The following is an 18,458-nucleotide window of genomic DNA, read 5'->3' as shown; positions in this document are numbered from 1 at the left end:
CATGAAACACTAGATGAATGGAGCACAATCTAGAAAGCAACTCTAATTCATATGCAGCATTACCAACTCTCTTCAAAACCAAGTATGAACCGATATAAAGGGGACTAAGCTTCCCCTTCTTTTCGAACCGCATCACTCCCTTCATAGGAGACACCTTCAAGAACACCCAATCACCAACACTGAACTCCAACTCCCATCGCCTCACATCCGCATAGGACTTTGGGCGGTCTTAAGTCTATCCCAAATCACTTTCACCTTCTCCATGACTTGGTGAACCAAATCAGGTCTAAACAACTTATTTTCAACAACCTCAAACCACCCAATAGGAGACCTACACCTCCTACCATAGAAGGCCTCAAACAGAGTCATACCAATGCTAGAGTGATAATTGTTGTTTTAGACAAATTCTATGAGAGGTAAGTGGTTAACACAACTTCCTCCAAAATCAAATACACATTCTCGAAACATATCTTCCAATGTCTGAATTATCCTTTCTGCTTGCCCATCCGTCTGCGGGTGGAAAGCGGTACTAAGGGTTACCTTAATCCCGAAACCTCGCTAAAATGACCTCCAAAATTAAGATGAGAACTGAGTATCTCGATCAGATATGATGGAAATCGGAGTACCATGCAACTTCATGATCTCTTCAATGAACAACATGGCATAATCCTTAGAAGAGAAATTAGTCCTCACTGGTATGAAGTGAGCAGGCATAGTCATTCTACCCACGATGACCCAAAGCAAATCAAACTATTGGTAAGACCGCAGAAGACCAGTAAAAAAAATCAATACAAATTATTTCCCATTTACATACCGGCAGTTCAATCTCTTGAGTCAACCCACAGGTCTTAAGTTCTCTACTTTCACTTACTGACACACCATGCACTTAGCCACAAAATTGGCCCATCCCACTTTATATTATTCCACCAATAAATCTCCTTATCATCATGATACATCTTTATTGAACCAGGATGAACCGAATAAAGCGATCCATGAACTTCGGCCAAAATTCTAGCTCGCAACCCATCCACATCGGGAACACACAACCTCCCTTGGTACCTCAAGATAGCATCACCACCAATCTCAAAAGCCATCACCTTTAGCCTACCCACATCATTCCTAATTTGCATCAGGATAAGATCCAACATCCACTTCTCCTTTACCTCAGCACCAAAAGATGACTTCGCTACCTCTTAAACAATCACACCACCATCCTTAAAATCCAAGAGACAAACTCCAAGATTAGCTAAATGATGAATATCCTTCCCCAGATCCCACTTCTCTTTATCCAGACGAGACAAGCTTCCCATGGATAATTTGCTAGAGCATTAACAACCATGTTAGCTTTATCTGGATGATAGTAAAGACTCATGTCATAGTCCTTGAGAAACTCAATCCATATCCTTTGCCTGAGATTTGATTCTTTTTAGTGAACACGTATTGTAGGTTCTTATTATAAAAATAAATATCAAGAAGGACCTCATACAAATAATGCCACTAGATCTTTAATGCAAATACCACATCTAACAATTCCAAATCATGAGTCGGGTAATTCTTCTCATGAACTTTCAACTATCTAGAAGAATAAGCAACCACCTTGCCATGCTACATCAGCACACAACCGAATGACAACAAAACCATCAGTGGCCACAGGCAAGGTCAAAATTAGAGTCGAAGTTAACTCACTCCTCAGTTTCTCAAAATTACCCTCATAAGCATATGACCACAAGAACTTCATCTTTTTCTAAGTCAACTTAATCAATTGGGTAGCAATAGAAGAGAAACTTTCCACAAATCTCCTATAATAATTAACTAAACCCAAGAAGCTCTGAATGTCGATTGGAGTCGAGGGTCTAGGACACTTCTTAACCACCAAAACTTTCTGTGGATCCACCATAATCCCTTCACTAGATACCACATGACCCAGATAAGTCACAATATTCAGCCAGAGCTCACACTTAGAGAATTTAGCATACAACTGCTGCTTCTTGAGGTCTGCAACACTAAGCAAAGGTGATTGGCATAATCCGCCTCACTCTTAGACTACACCGAAATATCATCAATAAAGATAATCACAAACAAATCTAAGAATTGATGGAAAACCCGATTCATAAGATCCATAAATATTGTTGGCGTATTTGTCATGCCAAAATACATTACCAAGAACTTGAAGTGACCATACCATGTTTGAAAAGCAGTCTTAGGGATATCCACCTCCCTAATCTTTAATTGATGGAACCCAGACAGACGATCAATCTTAGAAAAACACTTAGCACACTTAAGTTGATCAAACAGACCATCAGTTCTCGAAAGCAGATACTTATTCTTCATAGTTACCTTATTCAATTGGCGGTAATCAATACACATTTGAAGGGACACATCCTTCTTACGCACGAAAAGAACAGGAGGACCCCATGGGGACATACTAAGGTGAATTAAAACCTTTATCCAAAAGGTCCTTTAACTTTTTTTTCAACTCATCTAGAGCTATTCTGTAAGGAGAGATAAAAATAAGATAAGTTTTTGAAAGAAGATCAATTCCAAAATCAATTTCCTTATCGAGATAAATACCATAAAGATCATCAGAAAACACCTAAAAAAATTCACAGACCACAAGGACAGTCTGCAAAGAAGGACCTTAGGATCTAGAATCCTTAACATGTATGAGGTGATAGAGGCATCCTTTAGAAACTAATTTTTAGGCTCTAAGATACGAAATAATATTTTTCTTAGGCACTAGAGAACTACCTTTCCATTCAATTACTGGCTCATTTGGGAAATGGAAAATGACCCTTTGGGTTCAATAATCAACAGATGCATAGCTCGAATGTAACCAATCTACCCCCAAAATCAGATTAAAGTCTATCATGTCCAACTCTATCAAATCTACTAAGGTATCCCTACTATAGACCAACATGATACAACCCCTATAAACCCTTCTAGCCACAATGGAGTCACCCACTGAGGTAGACACAAAAGGGGGTCCAAAATACATTCAGGATCAAACTTAAAATGGATAGCCATATAAAGAGTCATATAAGAGAGAGTAGACCCAGGATCAAGTAGGAAATATACATCACGAAAGAAGAGTTTGAGCCTACCAATAACAACATCAAGGGATAACATAATCCTAGTGAGTGGAAATACCATACAGATGATTCCAACTAGTGCCGGAGCCAGAAGTGAAAGTAACACCCTTTGGTGCAGGAGCTGATGACGTAGTAATAGGAATCTTATTTTCCTTGGAAGCAACCTTAGAAGGATAATCCCTCTGAATATGACCAATCTGACCCCATTTAAAGAACTTGTTCCTTTCTTCTTCACAAATATCATGATGCACCTAACCACAGAATCTACAAGGGGGATGCGGTAGAGCTGACAGAGCCCCACTAACCTGAGGCTGGGCTCCTGGTGCTCTAAACCCACTATTAGACTGAGAATAACGATTACCTGATGGTTTTGGATAAGAAGCACGAGCCATAAAGTAGGAACCAAAATTGCCCCATTTCTTCTTAGACCACTTTCTACCATCTCTACCACTTTACTACTGACCTCCACCCTGATACAAATAGCAAAACTTCTTACTCTGCCTTTCACTCATCTCCGTTTCCTTTTTCTTTTCTTCTTTCACTTATTGTATATACACCACAAATTGAGAGATATTTATATCCTTGTTGAATAAGGCAGCCTTATTCTCCAAGACCAACTAATGGGACAACCCAAAGGCAAACTTTCTCATCCTAGCCCTCATGCTAGACACCAACTCAAGAACATAATGATACAGCTGATGAAACTTCAAGGCATATTCCTTTACTGAAATTATTCCTTACTTTAAGTTCACGAATTCCTCAGCCTTTGCCTCCCTTAACTCCTGAGGAAAAAAGTGATCAAAAAAGGCACTAGAAAAGTAGTCCCACAAAGCAAACTCAGCATCATCACCCCTAAGTTGCTCCCACTCTTCATACCATTGGTATGCTATATCCTTCAGCTGATAAGCTGCGAACTCTACACCCCACACATCAGTCGCATACATTACAGAGAAAATCTTTTCCATCTCATCAATAAAATTTTAAGGATATTACACAATTTTAGAATCATTAAAAGTAGGAGGACTCAACCTCATAAATTGGCCAACTCTAGTGGCATCAGAGGATGGAGCAATAAAAGCAACCTTCTCAGTTCGGGAGACAACCAACTGGGTAAAAAAATAAATCGACTGGCGAAACTCAACATTAAATACGCTCGCTTGAGGTGCCTAGAAAGGGATAGGAGGAACCAGTGGAGCTTTATTAGGGAAATTAGAAGCAGCGACCATAGACCGGGTTTGAATTCTTGAAATAGGATGAGCTCCGTGCACATTGTCCTTAGAAAGGATAGAAGAGTTTCCATGAGCATCAGATCTTCTGGGAGGCGTGATTTGGAAAGCGAACATATGAGAATTAGAGGAGATTCAACATCTCAGACTATATAGGTCAAAATAGAACAACAAGAAAGGGAAACATTGATAAATATGTCGTAGCCTCTCCCTTATAAGTGTGGCGTGCTACACATCTATAAAAGAGACTCTACTTGACACAATTTTATGGACTCCTAATGACATAAAACATAGGCTCTGATACCATATTTGTCACGACCCAAACCAGGGCCTAGCCATGACAGGCATCTCAAGTTCCACATGGACCAGAGACCACCCCTTTTTGCACCTAACAAAACAACATGATTTCCTTAATAACGGATGAATTTAGAATATATAACAAGATAAATTCAAAGAATAAAAGACACTTCTATGATCGACTACCAACAATCGTCCAAAATAATTGATCAACATAACCCAAGTCCATCGTAATCTAACAAAGCCTTCTAAATAAAGAACCAATACCAGTCTTGGTTGGGACATGTCCCCGACTTTGACAGATGACAATGATAATAAAAATATCAACTCAAATCTAAAAATGAAAATAGATGAAATGACCAAGCCTTTCTGAGATTGAAAGCTCACCACTTCACCACAATAAACCGATGAACTTCGCTGATCTACCTAACTATGTGCAGGAAAAGTAGAAGAATTCTCAGTGCATACAGCATCCGAAGATGGTTAGTAGGGTGAACACTAGCATGAAACTCAAGGGTAAAGATAACATAATGTCATGATCAATAGTTCAAATCATTTAAATCCAATGCACATCATCAAATACATATACATATATATATATATCATATACCGAGATAGGGAACAAGTCTTAACATGCACTTTAAAACTTTAACATACAAGGTACCCATAGGCTATATGGGCCCAAACTCATTGCATGTGTTTGCATGAATCAGAGGGAATACATATGCACTATGGGGGACTCGAACGTCCTGGCATATTAACGTGACACAAGCACCCAATCACATAATATAATATGAGGGACTCGAACCTCCCAATCATATAATAATAAGGGGGACTCAAAAGTCCGGTCATATAGACCCTCGTGTCGGCAACTGTTATTTCTAGTGTAGGTCCATCGAGACCTCCACTTTCATGACTCAGCTACAGAACCGTCATTAAAGCCCAATTAAGACAACTAACACACATTCCTATTTATTGAATCATGATATATATTTAGGAATACACTATTGTTATCACCATTTCAACTATACTTGCAAGGTAACAACATGTCGAAACAACTTCATTACTTAGGAGAATTCACAACCCCCTTGGTTCAATTATAAATTATCTTATGAAAACACAAACCCCACAAGGTTCAATTCAAAACCATTATGCCTCATTAGCTTTTTCATCATGCAATAATTCAATAGTAGTTCAATGTGCATAACTTTTCATATTCAAAACCAATTTCACAACATGGAGTTGAGGTCATAACCACTTCAAAAGTTACAAGTTTAGAAAAATCACAATTTCCTAGTTCATTCACCATACCCATGCACCCGCAAGTTCAAAACCATAATTAAAGCATAAATAATTATATGTAAACCATGGGAAATATTTTTCAATCAATAAATATTAAAACCCTCAACCCTTTTTTTAAAATCAACATCAATACCATATAAATAACACTTTAAAACTTATTCTTCTATCAAATTAGCAATTATGAATGAGTAACATGCCTGCAATACCAAGTTTCATAAGAAGTCAATCCTTGAGCCCTTGAATGACCTACTTCTTTAAAACCCTAATTATGGCTGCCTGAGAGAATTTGAGAGTGCTTGGAAGTGTTTGAGTATGTGATGAATGAGAATAACCCTCGTTAAGTGCTTCATGAATGTGGGGTTTTAATTGGGTCAGGAGAGAATTGTTCAGAATGCCCCCAAATTAAAAGTTAAAACTTAATTATCAATTATTACTGGTCACTATAGGACTCATATAGACTCATTATGATTCATCACCATGAGTCATAGCCAAGATAGTCTCCATGGAACTCATAATTTATTGACCTATGACTCAGATAATATGACTCATAATGGGACCCTATGACTCGTAAGATCCAATCGTAGTCAACACTGAAATCATTTGTGACATTCACTGAATACCTTACGATTTGCACCCAATGACCTTATGACTCTTAGTGAGTCACTCGTACTTAGAGCAGAACTTTGCTACTTACTTACTGATTTGTTTACGATTGGGTTCTTAGGACCCATTAAGACTCCCTATGACTTAGAACGGTGAGGATAAAATTTCAGAAATTTTTAAGGACCAAAAATCTGGGGTGTTACAATTAGCTTGTAATATAAATGAAAGGCAATTTGGTCTTTCTTTATTTCTCTAACTCTTAGTATAAATAGTTATCTATAAGGGTTGGACCATTAGTTTTTGAAGATTGAAGATTTGTGTTTCCTTTGAGAGTTTGAGACCTCTTTGTTGATTTTCAACACTTGTCCTAGGATTTGCAAATAAGGTTACTACCTTCTTAAAGATTCTAGTAGATTAGGTGCTTTAAGTTCTTAATTAAGTGGTATTTTGGTTAGTTTCACCATTACATCTTTTAATTATTTGAATCTAATTGTGTCTATTTATCTTTAGTTCTTATAATTAATTTCTATCTTAAATCTATTTTCTTATTTCACATCCAGGAGGGAGAGTGAAGTTGTATTTGTTAGATGCAAAGTTTGATTGGAATCATTAGAAATTGGTAATACGATGCCATACTCTATGTTGTTTGTTGCGGTAAATCAAACTTCATGATGGAAGCGGGAATAAAAGAAAACTGTGGCTTCACCAATAAGTCATCATCTTCAAGAATTTTAAAAGAAGAATTGATAACCGGTTTGTGATCACTCTCACACATGACACACATGCTATATGTGTGATGTCAACACCCTGATTTAAAAATCTACTTTAGACCATTAGTCAGTACCTTATTTATGAAATAAATTCTAACATTGATATTAAGAATATGATTCAACCAAATATCAAACATAAAAAACCTACACATATATGGTGTACATCTACTCTACAATTCACTTTAGGCCTCATTTATTTTCACTTAATGGGGTCTGAATCTGAATGGTTCAGAATTTAGTCCATTAAGTGCATTTATTTATTTTTAAAAGCCTCTTATTGTGTCTAAAAATCTCTGAATCGGTCAGGTATGAAAAATAGTCTGAATAGTATTCAGACTCTTTTGAAAGCGTAATTTATTTCCTCAAAACTCTCACTTTGTTATTTTTCTCTCTATACACTATTTTTCACCTCTCTTCACCCTCCCTCTTCACGTTACTCTCTCTCCCTCTCCTCATATTTCTTTCTCTTTCTTCCTCTTCACGTTGCTTTCCTTCTCTTTCAGGTATGATTCACCAAAATTTTTTATAAATACTTTAATATTCAATTTGTGTAACCACTATTTGCTACCAATGGCTTACTAGAATTCGTTGAAAATCACATATATAGATGTGTGGTTTTTGTGTTTGATTAGTTTATTTTTGTAATTCTTAAAGATTTTGTGTTTTCTTTCATATTTACTCATCTGGGTTTATTTTTGTTTTGTCAAATTCAGCTTAATTTATGTGAAATAGTGGTGAAAATTCGTTGAAAATGGTATTTGTAGATGCGTGATTTTATATTGATGTTCTTGCAATATATTTGATCGTTATGAATGTTAAGCGACGATTTCGACTTGTCTTATAGAGTCTCATATGATTTTGATGTCTACAAAGGATAAAAAAAATTTGCATTCAAATATGTGATATACATATATTAAAAATTTTGCATCTAAATAAGTAATATACATTTGTTAAAAAAATTGCATGTAAATAAGTAATATACGTTCTTGTTGCAGAAAAAATATATTAATATTGTTAGAACAAAATTGAAAGAGTTGTACCACTAGATTTCTTAAAAATTGAAGCAAACCAATAAATTTATATTATATTTAATTTAATTTAATTTTAAATAATAAAAAACTCGACCAAAATATGTTTGGTTTTAACCAAAAATAGAAAGAGTTGTACCACTAGATATCTTCAAAGTCGAACCAAACCAATAAATGTTCATTATAATTAATTTGGTTTGATTTTAAATAATAAAAAACTTGACCAAAATATGTTTGGTTTTAACCAAAAACCGATCCAAATCGAACCATGAACACCCTGAGCTGATCTTAGTTACGTCTTAAATTATGGTGCCCTATGTAGTCTTATTATTGAAAGGAGTTAAGTCCTGCTTCCATATCAATCTTACCAGGACATAGCCAAAAGCTCCTTGCAGCAGATGAACTGATATGGATGTCCAATGAATATTCCCTGAACATAGAAATGATCTGGGTTTATGTGGGGAGATTTTTCCCATTATATCATACACTAATCTACACTGCTTCAGTTTCACATTAATATCAGGGCGTGTAATTTCTGAACACGGGAAGGCCCAGTACTGGGTTCTTCAAAACAGCCTCTCTACCTCCACGAGGTAGTAGTAAGGTCTGTGTAGACTCTACCCTTTCCATACCTTACTTGTAGGATTTCACGGGATATATTATTGTTGTTTTTTATTTATAGTAATCAATCCAGTTTATTAATATTTTGAATTATTTAATCAAAGCATCCATCCATATGCACTTATGTTCCCTAAACTGACATTCTGTCTGTTAATCTTATCACATGGCAAGGTGAAAAGACAACAATTTAAATTTATAGCATCCACATTTATTTCAATCCAATCACCTTAACATCTAAAAAATTTCATAGTCAAACATCATGGTGTAATAAAAGACAAGTGAAGTTAGACAGGACTATAATCTGGATAGTACCTTACATAACTTTAATAAACAACTTCAGCTTTGGCTAATGCTCACTGAATATTTTGTTAGCTCTGTGACCAACCCATATCTTGTTTCATGAGATCCTTGTGTGAGCTCGATCTCCATCCTTACTAGCATTAGAGACTTGGAAAATAGAAGCTTAATCAACCCAATTTCAGGCTTTGTGCCTGTTATGAAATTTTAGCTTGTTTGAGGCTTGATTGGTTTATTTATGTACTGATTCTATATTCTATAATGCACATATAAATATAGATTAGTAGCATGTTTTGTACTACTATTTTGATAATTATTAAACATTTGGTAGAATGAGAATTTTGAATTATATATAGTATAATTTTTCCATATAATCATGCGAAGTTGGTTTAATTAGTTCCTTTTTTCTTCTCTTTTTTAATAGAGTAAGTATTTATATGCATCTCTCGTATTTATATTTGAAAATGAAATTAGAATTTTATATTTTAGTTATGGAACAAACTAGTGACAGATTGATTTGGAGAATGGATGTTCTAAAAACTTTTTTAGAATCTTGTATTCAAGAAGTACCATTGAACGAGAGATGTGGAAGTAGTTTGAAAGTTGAATCATGGGATAGAATTAAAGAGTCTTGGTGACTACGCATAACTTTGTAGCTACACAAAAGAAGATGAAGAACCAATACGATTATGTAAAAGAAAAATATCAAGATTGATTGCCACTAACTAAAAAAATGGGCAATATTTATGATCCTATAACTCAGACGATTTAAATGTCTAATAGTGAGTGGGAAGAATATATAAAGGTTAGTTCGTTATACATTTTTCTCCTTTTATTTTACTATAAAGAGAACAGTTTAAGGTGTATATAAAAAGTATGACTTCTTATATTTGAATATAGGCTCATCCAAAAGCAAAGGTATTGAAGAGATCACCACTAGACTTCCAGAACTTTGTATAACACTCTTTGAGGGTTCTACTGCAATAGGATTCATGGTTGGAGTTCAAGTTGTACAACTCCGCGACCTGTTGCCCTTTCTGCATCTACTAATATAGATCTTGATGATTTACAAGATCTAGTTGATGAGAAAAATGATGAAGCTTTTATCGATTTTCCATCTCAATCTTCAATTTCAATTGAAAAAAAGAATTTGAAAAAAAAAACATCATCCCGATTGAAAATTGATGAGAAAGTAAGTACCGCATTGGAAATATTAATTAATAAAAATAGTGCACCTGAAGTTGAGGAATGTATGGAAAAGTTAGATGAACTTTCATGGGGAGATCCGTAGTACTCTACAACTGTTAGTATACTCTATGAAGGTGATAGCTATCGAAAAGCATGGATGAAATTAACAGAGACAGATAAATTAGAGAATTGGGTTAAAGTCATGAAAAAAAATGGGTATTTTTTAATTTTGAGAATTACTAGTCTATTTATTAAACGCAGAGATTTCAAGAAATCTAGTTTTTATGTTTTAGTTAATTTTTATAATAATTTTTGAAAGTTTGTAATGCTATATGTGATGCTTATGAAACATGTTTGATGTTGAACTACATTGTTTTTATGTTTTGTTGTGTTTGAAGAGTATAAAATTTTTATAATCACTTTGTTATTGTTATATGTAATTTCTGATCTTGCAAAATATATAGCTAGTTGTACTTATTATTGTGCATTATATTTTTTTATTTGTAGAACAGATTCGCCATAGATATTGATGATCAAATATTATGGTTGATGAGCTTATCTTGGCAAAGAAAATATTATAGACTCACATATGATCGAAGAAATAAAGATTTAACATCATCTTTTTCTGGTCAAAAATATACATTAGAATTATTGCCTGGTTCTAATTGGCAATGTATAGAATTGATGCGCATGTAACGTGATGTATATGTTCAGCTATGTCACTATTTTAAACAAAATAGATGGCTAACTGATAGCAAACATATATCTGTCGAAGAAAAGATAGCAATATTTTTAACTATTATAGAACATAATGAGCGTTGCGTTGTTATTAAGAGAAAATTTCAGCATTCTTCGCAAACGATGCACAAGTATTTTCATGAGGTTCTTGAGGCAACGATGAAATTTGCAAAAGAAATGATTGCACCTACAACATTTGATTCGAATATGAATATTCCTGGTGCTCATAATAAGAGGTTACGAAGAATTTTTAAGGTATTATTTTTAAGTTATTATTATAGAATTTTAGAAGAAAATTTTTTCTTTATGTTGACACAAATGTATAAATTGACAGGGAGCAATAGGTGCATTAGACGGGACATTAGTACACGCTGTTGTTCCTGATAATCTACAAATTATTTATAGAGGAAGAGGAAAAGGTAAATGCTATCAGAATGTTTTGGTAATATGTGACTTTAATATGGTCTTCACTTATGTTTATGCTAGATGGAAACGGGTAGCACATGATGCACGAGTTCTAACAGAAGTTGTATCTAATCCAAATAATGGCTTTCCATTTTCTCCATCTGGTAAGTAATAAAGTTTAAATGATTAAAATACATATTTAGCTTTTCAATATGATAAACTAACTTTTTTATTTTAACGTCAGATAAATATAATCTATGTGATGCGGCATATTCAAATACTCGAGGATTTCTAGCACCGTATCATAATGTTAGATATTGGGTAGGAGATTATCGTCGTAGGCGTGCCATAACTAAGGAGGAAAAGTTTAATCATGCTCATTCTCAACTTAGAAATGTTATCGAGCGTTCATATGGAGTACTGAAAGCAAGATTTTTTATATTGGACAAAATGGCTCCATATCCTATCCATATCCAAAGAGATGTTGTTATTGCATGTTTTGCAGTTAATAATTTTATTAGAAAGGAACTCATCAATGATGAATTGTTTAATCAATTTGATATATCTCAAGTAATATTTGATGAAGAAGGATAACAAGAAGAAATATTTGAGGAAACAAACGGACCTAGCTGGACAGTTGAAGATTCTCAGATAATGCACAATATGCGTGAGGAACTTGCACTCAAGCTAATGCATTGAAGTTGAAGCATTTGAGAGTTCAGTAATTTAGTTATTTGATTTTTTCATTAGTGAAGATGTGGGAAGCACGATTGAGATGGTTCGGACACGTGAAGATGAGGGACATGGATGCCCCGGTCCGTAGGTGTGAGAGGCTAGCGTTGGATAGTTTTAGGCGGGGTAGGGGTAGGCCGAAGAAGTACTGGGGTGAGGTGATTAGGCGGGACATGGAACAGTTACAGCTCACCGAGGACATGACCCTAGATAGGAAGATCTGGAAGACGCGAATTACGGCAGAGGATTAGGGCCAGTTTGGGTCGCTAGTGTAGGGAATTACTTGGTGGGGGTTTTATTCCTGTTATGATTCCGTGTTCTGTGTTCCATGTTTTATTACGAATCTGTGTGCTTTCCTCTGTTTTATAATACTTATGGGTGCCGTATTTATGTTATGTAATCTGCTTCTGTGCTTTACTATGTGTTTGTGTGGTATCTCGTGCCTTGAGCCGGGGGTCCTTCGGAAACAGCCTTTCTACTTCATCAGAGGTAGAGGTATGGACTGCGTACATCTTACCCCCCCCCCCGACCCCACTAGGTGGGAATACACTGGGTTTGTTGTTGTTGTTGTTGGAATGTTAAAGTTAGATGATTATTAATTAGTTATCAAATACTTTAATATTTATGCATTTAAGTCAAAATTATATCTAACATTATTTTAAATTTCTTGGGTCAGTTTAATTGATAGATTGTTTTATGTTAAATTTAATTTTTTATAATTACATCTCATCACAATAATTTTTAATCGATATTAAAAAGCAAATAATCTTAATCGATAATATTTTATTACTTTTTAAATTTGAATTGCATATTTATTACGAACAAATATATTACATACATTCAGATATTAAATAGCAAATAATCTTAATCATTCAGTATTTCACATTAATATTTTAATCATTCAAATATCCATTCAAATACAGACGTCTTAATCTTAAAAAATATAAAGTCATCCTCAGTCTGTTTAGAAGACCCTATAATAGAGAGTAGCAAAACAAGAAGAGAAAAAAAGACCTCCTTGGACCACATTCAATGCACAATGATAGCAACTCTAAATAGCATGAGATCAATAACATACAAAAGCATTGCGGTGCAACAACCAACAATTTGCAACTTAGATGAGTACAAAAAATGCATGTGCCATTTCATATGATCGAGATGACTAGTGTCATACTACATGAGGTTACAAGTTCTATTGAATTCGGCGTCTTCTATTCAAATTTTGTTTGTGTGGAAAAATTTATTGATAGGTATTCATTTAAAATTCAATAACTTAATAACTTAAAATTATTAGATTCTTAAATCATAGATTTTACATTCCAGACTCAACCTCTTCTCTTCTAATAGTATTTCTTTTCTTAAAAGAAATTATAATTTCAACTTTTATATATATATCGTATGCAAGAATTTGCATTTTATCAAATTACAATTACATCACTGCAGGTAACTTTTCATAAAAGTGAGCTTTTTTTTCTGAACCCATATAATAATCTGAAAAATAATACTACATACATTATGTAAAAACATTTTAGGTTATCTGAGTAGTGCAAAATAAAATTCTTATCTGTGTATATTAATTAATTAATTTGTGTACACATGAATTTCTACCAAATTCCTATTACCCCATTGCGAAACCGGATAATATAGTTTTCTTAATTAGAACTCCTTAATCCACTAATGACAGCAACGTGCCCTTTAATCATGCACTTAACTTTTTATCCCTTTAATAAGTCTCTCCAATAATATAATTAAGTGGAAAGGCAAAGCGGTAAGAATAAATTTCTCGTATGATCATTTAATCTCATCAATTATCTATTTAGTAGAATTATTTTGTCTTTTTTTACTTATGGATAGAGAAAGGGGAAATGAAATAACAGATTATAAGGTGAAAAAATAAACTCTCATCAATAAATAAAAATTTAAATAATCAGTAATTGAGCTACTAAAATTTCCACTTTTTCACCTTTTTAATTTTATTTTAATTTTATATCGATAAAATCACTTTGCACTTGTTTTCAGAAAGGTCCCCCACAGTGGAAACGACCGGAAAATCGCTTCAAATTTGTGTATCAAATTTGTCGATTGTTTTGTATTTAGAACTAATTTCCTCAATTGGTCATAAGTTTTAAATATTTCTTAATTTTATTAAAATTTGTGGAGTTAGAAGTTAAAATGAAATTGTGGTTGATTAGACTTTTTTCTAATTTCGAAAAAAAAATGAATAAAATTTTTGTGGTCAGATTAATTATTAGCACTTGGACTAGGGAATTATAATAGGTTAGGCACTTAGCCATGTGTGACTCGTCCCATTGATATTACTACTACTAGCTAGTCTCCGTCCTTTTGTTCTACATTACTACATTATTTTACATGTTCATGCATGTGTCTAAAACCACTCTCATTTCCCCCTTTTTCCTTTTCTTTTAATTTATTTTGTTCGGAACTACTTAGATTTATCCCTACGATTTCAAATATCGTTGACGTTTTAATATTCATTATATTTTTGAGATATATATACTCCTACATATGGTAAAATATTCAAATATATCCCTATTTTTAACCCGGCTCAAATGTGATAGTGGGCTTAGCTAGTTATTAAAAGAGAAAAGGACATGAATTGGTCATTTAAAAAAAAAGCCTACACTATGAAAATATGGACAATTGGAGCCAGTCGGCTCAATTTATTTTCTTTTTTGACCATTTGGCCCAAAATCATTCTCCTTACACAATTAAGGGGATTAAATACTCTTTACAGTTGGCTACTCTTAAATCAATTTTCTTTTCTAAATATACTTTCCCAAACTTTCTTTTTTTTCTCCTCTATTATGTGTCGATCAATCTGTTGTGTTTTGTGATAATAATTGAGTCAGTCGGCCACATGCAGTCTCTATACCCAATTGATACACTTTTGTACGACATTGATACACTTTTATAACCGATTGATACTCTTTTATACTAGATTGATACACTTTTATACCCAATTGATACTCTTTTATACTAGATTGATACATCCAATTGATACTCTTTTATACTAGATTGATACACGTTTATACCACGTCGATACAGTATGTATACCACATAAATATACCTTTAACAGAGGAATTGGAATAAACTTTTTCTCATAAAGTTCTTCTAATATATCAAATTTACAAATTGAAAGTCTCCCCCCTTGTTTTTGGCGAAGGACAGAAATAGCACCTAAAGCTAAAAAAAATTATTTTCAAATCAAAAAAATAGCATTCATCCCCCCATATTCTTGCCACCAAGTTGCAATCTATGTACTAATTATTCTATCCGTAGACTCCCAAAAAGCTTGCGTTTCGATCTGTTTCATTTTTATGGGAAAGATGTTGCACCAATTTGCAACAATTCAGCATTATAGCAAAGAGAATTGTTCAGTGACTGATATCACTCTGATATTATTGTCTATTAATGATCAGGGGTGACTCAAGCAAATTCGTAGTCTAAGACCAAAATCGAACGGAGACCTTTAGTTTTTAAGAAAAAATAATTATTTTTATTAAATCTACTTTTAAAATTATATAATTGATTTCATCTAATAATTCTTTTTTAATTATAATATAGTCAATGCATTAATTTTTTGAGATATAGCGCTCTGGATCAGATATATCAAACTCCTTCTAAATTTCTTTTATATAAAAAGTTTATTTTTTTATAAATAATATTTAATATTTCTTTAATCCTATAATCTATTAGTATTTTAACAAAATGAGGCCCCTCAAATTTGGGGGCCTAAGACGGCTGCCTTTTTTCCAAAAGGGTTGAGCCGCCCCTGTCAATGAACAGTAGAGATCCCTTTCTTACTTCCACCATTCTGAATATGATGCCATGTCAGTGTTTCTATTTTTTTTATTTGAAAATAATTTTTTTTGAGTATCGAAAAAAGTAAATGAACAAAGGTTTAGGAGTTTGAATGGAAAGGAATTGTGAAGGCCGGAGAAGAAAAAAAAGAAAGGGAAAGTTACTTCAAGGATGTTTTTAATTTTGTTTAAGTATATGATAGTGAAGGCTAGTTAGTGGAATTACTTTGTGGCTATTTATGAGGTATTTAATTTTGAATGTTATTTTTTATAGTATTATTTTAGCTTTAGGTGCTATTTCTGTCCTTTACCCTTAAAAAAAATGTCACAGTTAACGCTACGTCCGAATCACCATTTCTTTGTCTTTTTCTTTTGAAGAAAAAAAAATCTCTTTAAACGTTAGTTTAAGTTGCAGTTGAATTATAGATAATATAAAAGTAGTCCTAAAATCTAGGCTGTGTATTTGCTCTATTGTTGTCAAAACTTAGAACAATTAACTGAATTAACGCATAGCAACTGATCAATTAAAAGCTCTATTTTAATAGATGTTATAGATGTATGGTGCGTGCGCATGTCATTTGATCATACATGTTGAGGACTGCTAGATAGATAGAGTACATTGCATGTAGATGAACTAAAAATACAAAAATCAAGCACTTTTTTCTTTTAATGGAACTTTTTTAAATGCAAGCATGACCTCCACTGGTTCTTAGCCAATTGTGTAAAACCATGTAAGAAGAAAAAACTGTCGAATTCATGAAAATAATCAACTACTGGTCATCACGTTGTTGGAACAATAATAATAGTACGGAAATTAACGAAACAAACCTTGAATGATACTCCCTCCGTCTCAAATTACCCGTCCCAAATTTTCTGATTTGATTTTTCATTTTACTTATCTTTTTTCATTAATCAATAAGAGATAATTTTTTTTCATGTTTTACCATTTGCATTAATTATTTTTTCTTCAAATTAAAATGTAAACATCATTTAATAGGGATATTATAGTAAACTAGGCATGTTATTAATTATTTTTCTTAATTAATGTGTCATCTCAATTTGGGACGGAGAGAGCAATAGATTAGACAATAGAGAGTTTAGCAAAAGAGAAATATGTTTTAATATGATTTATTCAATTGATCAACCTATATATATATATATATATATATATATATATATATATATATATATATGGAATTTTAGAGTAAAACAATTTTTCCCTAAACAAAATTACTTAACGACTATATTATGGATGTTATTTGAGTTATCATGAAATCTTTAATTTTTGGAAGTCCAAAAAAAAATTTCAAGAAAGATTGGTCAACTTCGGAAGAAACATAAAAACAATTAAAACGTATTATGATTATGCTATAGTATTTTAGTGTTGGATTAGGAGAATAAGACAAACTTAGGTCGTCAAAATTGACGCAATCATTAAGAAATCTAACGGCGTATAATTTAGATTGTATGGATTTGTAATGATGCTGATGGTAGATTAGTAATAATTCCAATCTTGAGATTGAAATTAATTAATTAATTAAAATAGCAGTTTAATGTTGATACAGAAAATCGAAATAGCTTGCTGGGAGTAAATTAAGTTAAGACATATTCTCTGCTTTATGTCTGATGAGCAAATACCTCATCCATGTGCACTGTCATTGTCACAACTTTGTTGTATCCGTTAATTTATTTTTAATTCTTTATTTTTTATCAGATAAATAATTTAACGTTTCCCGAGTTCATCAATGCATATCTTAACTTTTTTTAATTTTTGACGACCTAGTGAATCACATACATATACTTAATAAGATGATTGAAAATTATAAATGATAGGATCTAGTATTAACCATTCAGTTTATGCTATGGTATTATATTTTTATCTCAGGTAAAGATAATATGTTTTATTTATTTAATTTAATAAAATCTTTATTTGAATATATCATTGTGTTAATATGCGTATCTTTTACTTATATAGTAGACAATTTTGTGTATGTAGTATTTTAACTCATGTATCGAAAATTAAAATTATCGATTCTTACAAGTTATAAATTAATGTGCACAATCAAAGATGAGGTAGGACAAACATCTTGATGATTGTAACATAAGATTAAATATAATTTGATCTTAATTATGGAAATTCTTGTATCAGTACATTTCGTATGTATTGAACAAATCAATTAGAGATGTTTGTTTGTTTTTTTAAATCTAATGCACCCTTTTATTGAAACTTCAAAATCAGGATACAACTTTGTAAGAATCATTCCTGTACGAAATTGATAGTCTGACATGTCAGACTCTATTAACTTTGTATTCACAAGTGTGAATTAATGAGATAAGTAAC

This window comes from Capsicum annuum, chromosome 11, assembly GCF_002878395.1.
Source record: "Capsicum annuum cultivar UCD-10X-F1 chromosome 11, UCD10Xv1.1, whole genome shotgun sequence".
Lineage (NCBI taxonomy): Eukaryota > Viridiplantae > Streptophyta > Magnoliopsida > Solanales > Solanaceae > Capsicum > Capsicum annuum.
The sequence above is the reverse complement of the archived record's forward strand: the minus strand, read 5'-3'. Positions refer to the sequence as shown.